The sequence below is a fragment of the Pteronotus mesoamericanus genome, unplaced genomic scaffold, assembly GCF_021234165.1.
Source record: "Pteronotus mesoamericanus isolate MK-2021 breed Mesoamerican mustached bat unplaced genomic scaffold, CSHL_Meso_final contig_82, whole genome shotgun sequence".
In the NCBI taxonomy this organism is placed as follows: Eukaryota; Metazoa; Chordata; class Mammalia; order Chiroptera; family Mormoopidae; genus Pteronotus; species Pteronotus mesoamericanus.
Window position 1 is genome coordinate 12,263,109 of NW_026555265.1, and position 8,645 is coordinate 12,271,753.

The following is an 8,645-nucleotide window of genomic DNA, read 5'->3' on the forward strand; positions in this document are numbered from 1 at the left end:
ACAAAAAATTATAATTTTGGCCTCATATGTTGAAGATAGCCAAAGTTTAGGTTCTTCTTATTTGACAAAGAGAGATTTCTTTTTATTACTGCTGTTTTACACTGTTTGTGATTAAAAAGAGCTCCCATTATTTGAGTTGCAGAAATGGTGTATAAACATGATTAGTATTTTTTTAAATCCTCATTCCAGAATATGTTTATTGATTTTTTTTAGAGCAAGGAAGGAAGAAAGAGAGAGAGAGAAGACAGAAACACTGATGTGAGAGAGAAACATCAATTGGTGCCCCTCTTATGCACCCCAACAGGGTGACCGGGATCAACTGCAACATAGGTATGTGCCCTGACTGGGGATCAAACCCGCAACATTTTGGTTTATGGGAGGATCCTCCAAACAACAGAGCCACCTGGCTAGGGCAACATGATTAGTATTTTTAAATTAAATTATATGTTTGCTAAATTTCTTAATGTTTGTTATGGGCATTAGAAACACTTTATTCTAAATAAACTAAGTTATCAACACTATCAAATCTGGTATTTAAAATTATGGTTTTAAATGAATCAGTTAATTTTGACTTTCTACAGTAGAGCACCAATTTTGAAATAAAAAAATAAAAATATAAGTGAATTAAACACATATTTTGACCTATACAAAGCCAACCAGGTATCTATTTGGACTGGCCATATAACTGACTGATGGAATCCTTGAATATTTAACCTGCTAGGCAGGTTTTCCAGGCCAACTAATTTGGTAAAGTTTAGGCACTTTCCGTTTCCTCCTTCATGCTTTCTCCCTCTGTTCTGCAAAAGGCCCAGAAAATACCAGCCTGAGATTTCATCTTTCCTATCCCCACCCTCTTCTCGAAAAAAGGCTCACAAACACTCCTTGATAGACCTCTAGGATGTTCAGGAGTTCGGCTAGCCCATCCTCCACCAGCCAGGCGATCTTGCTCCAGGAGCGGGCCCCACCTCCTCTCGGAGCCGGTGTTGCTCCTGCCCTTTACCTTCACATTATTCTTAGTCCTCTTCTCCTAACACCTCCTGCCTCCACGGGAGAACCAGGACTACCTTTTACTACTCAACATGGTTACAGCATCCTCAGCTCTGCACTACGAAGCCGTTGACTTTTTCAAGCAGCGTCAGTATCACTTTCACTTTGCCATCCGGTTGCAGCTTTCTGTCTTCTCCCTTGACTCTAGGGAATATAGAACACAAGGTGAGTGTGTCTGACAGACATAACGCAAGGCTTGAAGATAACATAGTGGAAATGCAACCCGCAAAACAAGATTTACCAATGAGCATCAGCACACACAGGTCAGTGGGCCTGCCCCTTCGCAGACAGCTCCCACAAGCCCTCTCTCCTGAGCCTCTGCTCTGCTGCTCAGTGCTCCCAGTACTCGGGGTGTTCTGCCTTGCCTGCCCTTGTCCCTCCTGAAAGAAGGGCCTCTTTATTCTCGCTGTCTTCTGTGTTAGCCAACGGCAAATATAAAACAATTGCATCATCGTCTCACCACAATTGCCGCTGCCCGTGGCCTTTTGATAGGAAAAGTCACAGCTATTTCTGTTCGTTATTCAGAATTATCTTTATTGTTTAATTACTTAACAGTTAGATATTTGACTTAAATTTTCATGACTGAAAAGGCTTATCAATATAGCCTCTGTTAGTACAAAGGAAGAGATTATTAATTTATTTAAATATATATAGTGACAGAAAGGCTCTGTTATAGCAAACCAAAAAAACGGCAATGTGTTCCAGATGGCATACTCTGGGGAAAAGATGGAGACTGGAGTAAGATGTTAGCATACAGGTCTGGGGGCGGGGCTAACGACCAAAGGCTGGGATGAACTAGTTTTAGGAATTTTTAAATAGCTTTTTGGTTATTCTGCCTTGGGTTTTACTATAAAATTAGGTGATATTAAAATAATATATACATATACATAAATGTATAAATATGTGTCCATATATAATCAAGCATATATGGCATGAGAGAATATCATTTGTTTTTCGTGATTTATATAACTACAATTCAGGCAAAATTCTAAAAAAAATTCTATTCACTTGAAATTACAGTTTTAAGAATTTCTGATAATGCATAAAATTACAGTTGTTTTCATCTACTGCCTGTTATAACATTTTATGGATATAATAAATAGGCTTTTTGGTCTTTACCCTCTTAATGGACATTTAGATTATTTCCATTTGAAAGGCAATGGTTCTTATGCACATGGGTAGCCGTCTTTTGAAGGTATATATCTGGAAACAAAAATGCTGGCTTATGGGGTATGAAGAACTTCATCTTTACTAATTATCATTGAATTGATCTCCAGTGCACTTGTAGTAATTTACAAGTAACAGCAATGGCTAAGCATTTCCTTTTCCACATATCCCTTTCAAAACTGACTTGGTTAGTAGAGTAGGAAATTAACAAGGGGACTCCCAAATATTAATTTATGAGAAGGCAGCATCCAGGGGTCTTACATTATCATCTGAGTAACATAAACACCTGTATGTGTATTTGTTTTCAGCTGTTCCTATCATGCCATCTTATGTAAGAATAACTAACCACAAATTTGATAAATAGCTGGTTAGAAAAGTAATGCTACAGGTGAGAAATGGTTTGCAAATGGGCTATAATTTAGTGATAAAATAGCTCCTTTCATTCAGTGGTTTCACAGTATGAGATCCTCAAATGTGAACCATGCAACTAAGCAGCATATAAGGCATGCATTTCAATGCGTAAATCTTATCTCTGGATTTAGAATTTCCTGTGCTGAATTTGTTGTGAAACAAGACAAGGTGTATGTAAACAAATTAATTAATAAAATAAAACACATATGAAGAGAAATATTGTTTTTATAAATGTTTTTCCCAGTCATTTGATTTATAACTGAAATATCCAATATTTTGATGTAAATGTGGGTGTTTCTTCCATGGGAATGCGCAACTCCTATTCAGGCAGCCATTTAACACACTTTGCAAACCTCCTATAAAAGTGCATTTCTTTACTATTTTATTATATCAGAACAGTCAAACCTATTCTTTTAATACAATACTTCATTTGTTCATTCAATTAGCATTTATTTACTTTTTATTATGAGCATAGCATTATAGACCATACTGAAATATAATGATACAACCTCCACCTGGGGGAACATGTACTTCAGTGGAGTATCACAATACAGGGATGCAATATTCTTTTTATTTTTAAAATTAAGAGTAAGTTATTACCTCCTAAAAATAAAATGATGTAACTCACTTTCCCTCTATAAAGCAAAATCAATTAGAATAACTAATGCATCATTCAAATAAACAATTCTTTGTTTTACACATACATGTCTAATTTTTCCTTTCTTCTGTTCCTTTAAATCAGGAAAGTAATAATTATTAAGTATTCTTTCTTAAATAATGAAAAGACAGTAAACTTCTTAAGTAGATCATGCTTCTTATCTGTTAATAAGATAATTTCTTACCTTACATTTTCTGCCTTCTCAAAAAAAAATATTGATCTAAACAACTAGGAAAAAAAAGAAAGAAAAGAATCCTGGATATAGAGAAGAAGAATCTGTGTGAACTAAGCAGAAGCTGGTCTGGAGCAAGTGTATCTAGAGGGGTCCCCACTTGCCAAGATGATGTAGAACAGATTCCTAATTTGGAGTTCTGTGCACAGACCCCTGGGACAACTATAGTCCATAGTCAGTACATTGTAAGGCCCAAGGCAGAAGCAGAAGTTTAGTTTCTGTGTAGAAGTTCCTTTTTAATTTCTGCCTTATATGGTTTCTCTAGGTAAGACAATTAAATTGAATGGAATTCTTTGAAGTTATCTGTTTTACAGTGCTCTGTCTTATGGCATTTGCCTGATCAGTTATATATAGTGCAAAGTTTTACTAGTTTATAATAGTATTTCCCTTTAAAGTGTCTAAAAGTAAAGGGATTATTTTGAGAGGTTCTAGCTTAATCCAGGATGTATTACTCGAAAATGAGAGAAAGCACTTGCAGAAAATGGTAAGACATTATGACAGATCAACACCGATTTATTTAGATGTTCTTCAAGGTATATGCTTATGTGTATATATCAGAAGAGAGAGAAGGAGAGAAGAAAAGAAAGAAAGAAAGAAAGAAAGAAAGAAAGAAAGGAAGAAAGGAAGAAAGGAGGAAAGGAAGGAAGGAAGGAAGGAAGGAAGGAAGGAAGGGAGGAAGGAAGGGAAAGAAAGGAAGGAAGGAAGAAAAAAAGAAAGAAAGAAGAGAGAGAAAGAAAGAAAGAAAGGAAGGAAGGAAGGAAGGAAGGAAGGAAGGAAGGAAGGAAGGAAGGAAGGAAGGAAGGAAGGAAGGGAGAAAGAAGAAAGAAAGGGAGGAAGGAAGGAGAAAGAGGAGGAGGTGAGAAGGGGCAGGAGGAGGGGGAGGAGAAGGGGAGTGAGGGAGAATGAGAAACTAGAACTAGTAAGTAGATTGAGAGGGGAATTAAGAAGACACTACAAATCTTCAGAAACTCCAATATTCCCCACCAAGAACTACTTTATCATTTTGAAAATCTCCACTTCTACCATTATTTTAAATATACTTACCTTGTGCCTTGGTTCTTGGCCTTGGTTGGTGTGGTCATTTTGTCCTTCACACATCTGCCTGTATCTTTAGACATCACAAAAATACTGCACCAAGCCCTTTGGTAGCTGCAGCACACAGCCCAGCAATGCTCTGCACACATCTTCAAAAGCAGTCATATCGTGCACTGCCAGTGCAGCTGCAAACCTGTGCCCACTGGAGGACACCAGTTATTTTCTGAGGAACATTTTCTTCACAGTTCCAGCATTGAAAATAAGCCTTCCCAGCCTGACCAGGTTGCTCAGTTCATCAGAACCTTGCCCCAGTGGACAATGGGGGTTCAATCCCTGGTGAGGGCACATACAAGAATCAACCAATGTATACACAAATAAGTGGAGCATCAAATCAATGTCTCTCTCTCTCTCTCACTTTCTCTCTCCTTCCCTCCCTCTCTTCTTTTTCCTCTCTAAAAATCAATTAAAAAAAAAAGCTTGCCTAAGCTTGGATCTCCCCAAGAGCACAGTTCCCAAGAAATTGAGATATTTATTATAACATTACACATATAGACAAAGTACATTACAGCTAATTTAGGCTTAATAGTGCATGTTCAGTGTTTTCTTCTGGCATTATCTATAGGCCAGATGTCACCTCATTTGAATGCATGCTTTGTTAAATGGTGGCTAAAGAGTAGGTTGTGTCCTACTTGCCTTGGAAAATGGAGCTTCCCTGAAGGGAAGTGGAAAAGCAAGACCTGTTTATGCTATTTGTCGACAATCCGTTTCTTGTTTTATTTTTGTTTTTTTGTTTGTTGTTTTCCTAATGAAGGTCCTGATCCATTGTGAGCATTTGTGAAATGTTAACTGAAAAATAATAGAAAAGATGTCACCAAAAGCAGTATCTTTTTTGTTTGTTTCTTTCTTTCTTTGGGTCTTCTATCTTTGATTATTTGGCCCAGCAATTTTCTCCCGGTGTGCCGCAGCAGGCCGGCCGGTGTGCCACAACAATTTTAAAACATGCAGTACTGGACTATTTAGTCAAGGGCACTGACCTCTTTTCCCTTAGAGTGTCAAATGAAAAAAAAATCATAATAGCCAACACAACAATACTTATCTGGTGTGAACAAATCAAATTATATCTATCTTTTTTGTCAGATTGGCAAAAAATGGCACATATTTTTTGGTGTGCCACAGAATTTTGGTAATTAGTTAATGTGAACCATGAGATGAAAAAGTTTGAAAGTTGCTGATTTAGTCAATAAGCAAATGAAGAAACAAAAAAATGGGTGAGAATTAGGATCTTGCTTTTAACTATAAACCCTAATCAGTCGTCCTTTGAATAAGATGTATACAAGTATGCTACTGTGTTTTTGGCATGACTAGAATAATTGTGTGTTTGCTTAAAGTGAACTATATTCATATTTACACAGTTTTATTTTTTCTTTTGAAATCTCCTTAGTCATGTTTTCCTCAAGTTACTAAATAGATTCTAGTGCACTATTGTCAATAGAAATATATTTTGATCATGTATGAAATTTGAAATTTTCTAGGACCCACATTAAGGAATAAAAAGAATCAGTTTAATTTCAATATTATATTTTATTTGATCAATTATATTTAGCATGTGTACTTTCAACATGTATCACTAGCCAATTTTCAAGTATACAGTATCCAGATGCGGCTAGTGGCTATTGTTTTGGACATAGAAATCCTAGTGTATTTATATAGCAAGGATAAATACTTGGTTGATGACAGATTAAAGTTGTTAGTTAATCTTATGTTTTCTCTTACATATATACATGTTTAAAAATAATTTTAAACTTCAATATTTTATTTTTTTTAAATAAAATTAACACATTGATATGTAAAACAAATTGAAATTATACTGGAAATAATAAATGAAAATAAAAGATTATCTTTTCTCTCACACCAGTTCCTTTCTTCTGCAGTAATAATTGTTACCTCTTGTGCATATATTTTCAGGTAAAAAGTGCTTATACTCATAATATGGGAATGTGTTTTTAGAATTTCTAACTATATGAATTTTATTCTTTTTAAATTGAATTTATTACAGTAACATGGATTAATAAAACCATACATGTTTCAAGTGTCCAACCCTATAATACATCACCTGAATACTGCATCATGCTCTCACCACCCAAAACGGTGACTTTCTGCCACCATTTGTACCCACTTTGACCTCTTCCGCTCCCACCACCACCTTGCTTCATCTGGCAATCACCAAACTGTTATTCATATCTATATGTTTTTTCTTCTTCTTAATCCCTTTACCTTTTTCGCCCAGTCCCCCAAGAGCCCTCTCTTCTGACAGGTGTCAGTCTGTTCTATGTGCCCATGCCTCTGTTTCTATTTGGGGTGTCAGTTTATTTTGTTCATTAGATTCCAAAGTCTCCATAAATGAGATCATACAGTATTTGACTTTCTCTGACTAGCTATTTTCATTTAGCATATTATTCTCCAGGTCTACCGTGCTGTTGCAAAAGGAAAAATTTCCTTCTTTTTTATGACTGAGTAGTATTCCAGTAGTATTTCACTGTGTAAATGTCACACAGCTTTTCTTTTTTTAAATCTATTCATCTGTTGAATTCAGAAATCAAAGGCGTTTTTGTACACCAGCAATGCAATAGAAGAAGAAGAAATCAGGAAAAATATACCATTCGATATAGCACGAAAAAAGATAAAGTACCTAGGGATAAATTTAACCAAAGACACAAAAGACCTGTATGCAGAAAACTATACAACATTGAAAAAAGAAATTAAGGAAGACACAAATAAATGGAAGCATATACCGTGCACATGGATTGGAAGAATTAATATCCTTAAAATGTCCATACTACCAAAAGCAATCTATAGATTCAACGCAATCCCTATTAAGATACCAATGACGTATTTCACAGAAATAGAACAGACATTTCAAAAATTTATATGGAACCATAAACGACCTCGAATAGCTGCAGCAATTTTGAGAAAGAAACACAAAGTAGGAGGGATCACAATACCGGACATCAAACTCTACTACAAAGCCACTATACTCAAAACAATCTGGTACTGGCACAAGAACAGACCCATAGACCAGTGGAACAGAATAGAAAGCCCAGAAATAAGCCCAGGTCTCTATGGACATCTAATATTTGACAAAGGGGGCAGAAGCATAAAATGGAGCAATAACAGCCTCTTCAACAAATGGTGTTGGGAGAGCTGGACAGCTACATGCAAAAAATTGAAATTGGATCATCAGCTGACACCATACACAAAAATAAACTCAAGATGGATAAAAGACTTAAATATAAGTCGCAACACCATCAAAGTCCTAGAGGAGAACATTGGCAGGAAACTCTCAGATATCCCACGCAGCAATTTTTTCACTGATATGTCTCCTAAAGCAAGGGACATAAAGGAAAGAATAAACAAGCGGTGCCTCATCAAAATAAGAAGCTTCTGCACGGCGAAAGAAAACATCAGCAAAATGAAAAGGGAGCCAACCATTTGGGAAAATATATTTGCTAATGATACATCAGATAGAGGTTTGATCTCCAAGATATACAAAGAACTCACTCGACTTTACTCCAAGAAGACAAACGATCCAATCAAAAAATGGGCAAAGGACCTGGGCAGACGCTTTTCTAAGGAGGAGATACAGAGGGCCCAGAGGCATTTGAAAGGATGCTCTGCATCACTAGCCATTAGAGAAATGCAGATCAAAACCACCATGAGGTACCACCTCACACCGGTCAGAATGGCCATCATAAACAGATCCACAAACAACAGGTGCTGGCGAGGCTGTGGAGAAAAGGGAACTCTAGTCCACTGTTGGTGGGAATGCAGACTGGTGCAGCCACTATGGAAAGCAGTGTGGAATTTCCTCAGAAAGCTGAAAATGGAACTGCCTTTTGATCCAGCGATTCCCCTGCTGGGACTATACCCTGAGAACACCAAAACGCCAATACAAAAGAACCTATGCACCCCAATGTTCATAGCAGCACAATTTACAATAGCCAAGTCTTGGAAGCAACCTAAATGCCCATCAGTAGATGATTGGATCAAAAAATTATGGTACATATACACAATGGAATACTACGCAGCAGAAAGAAA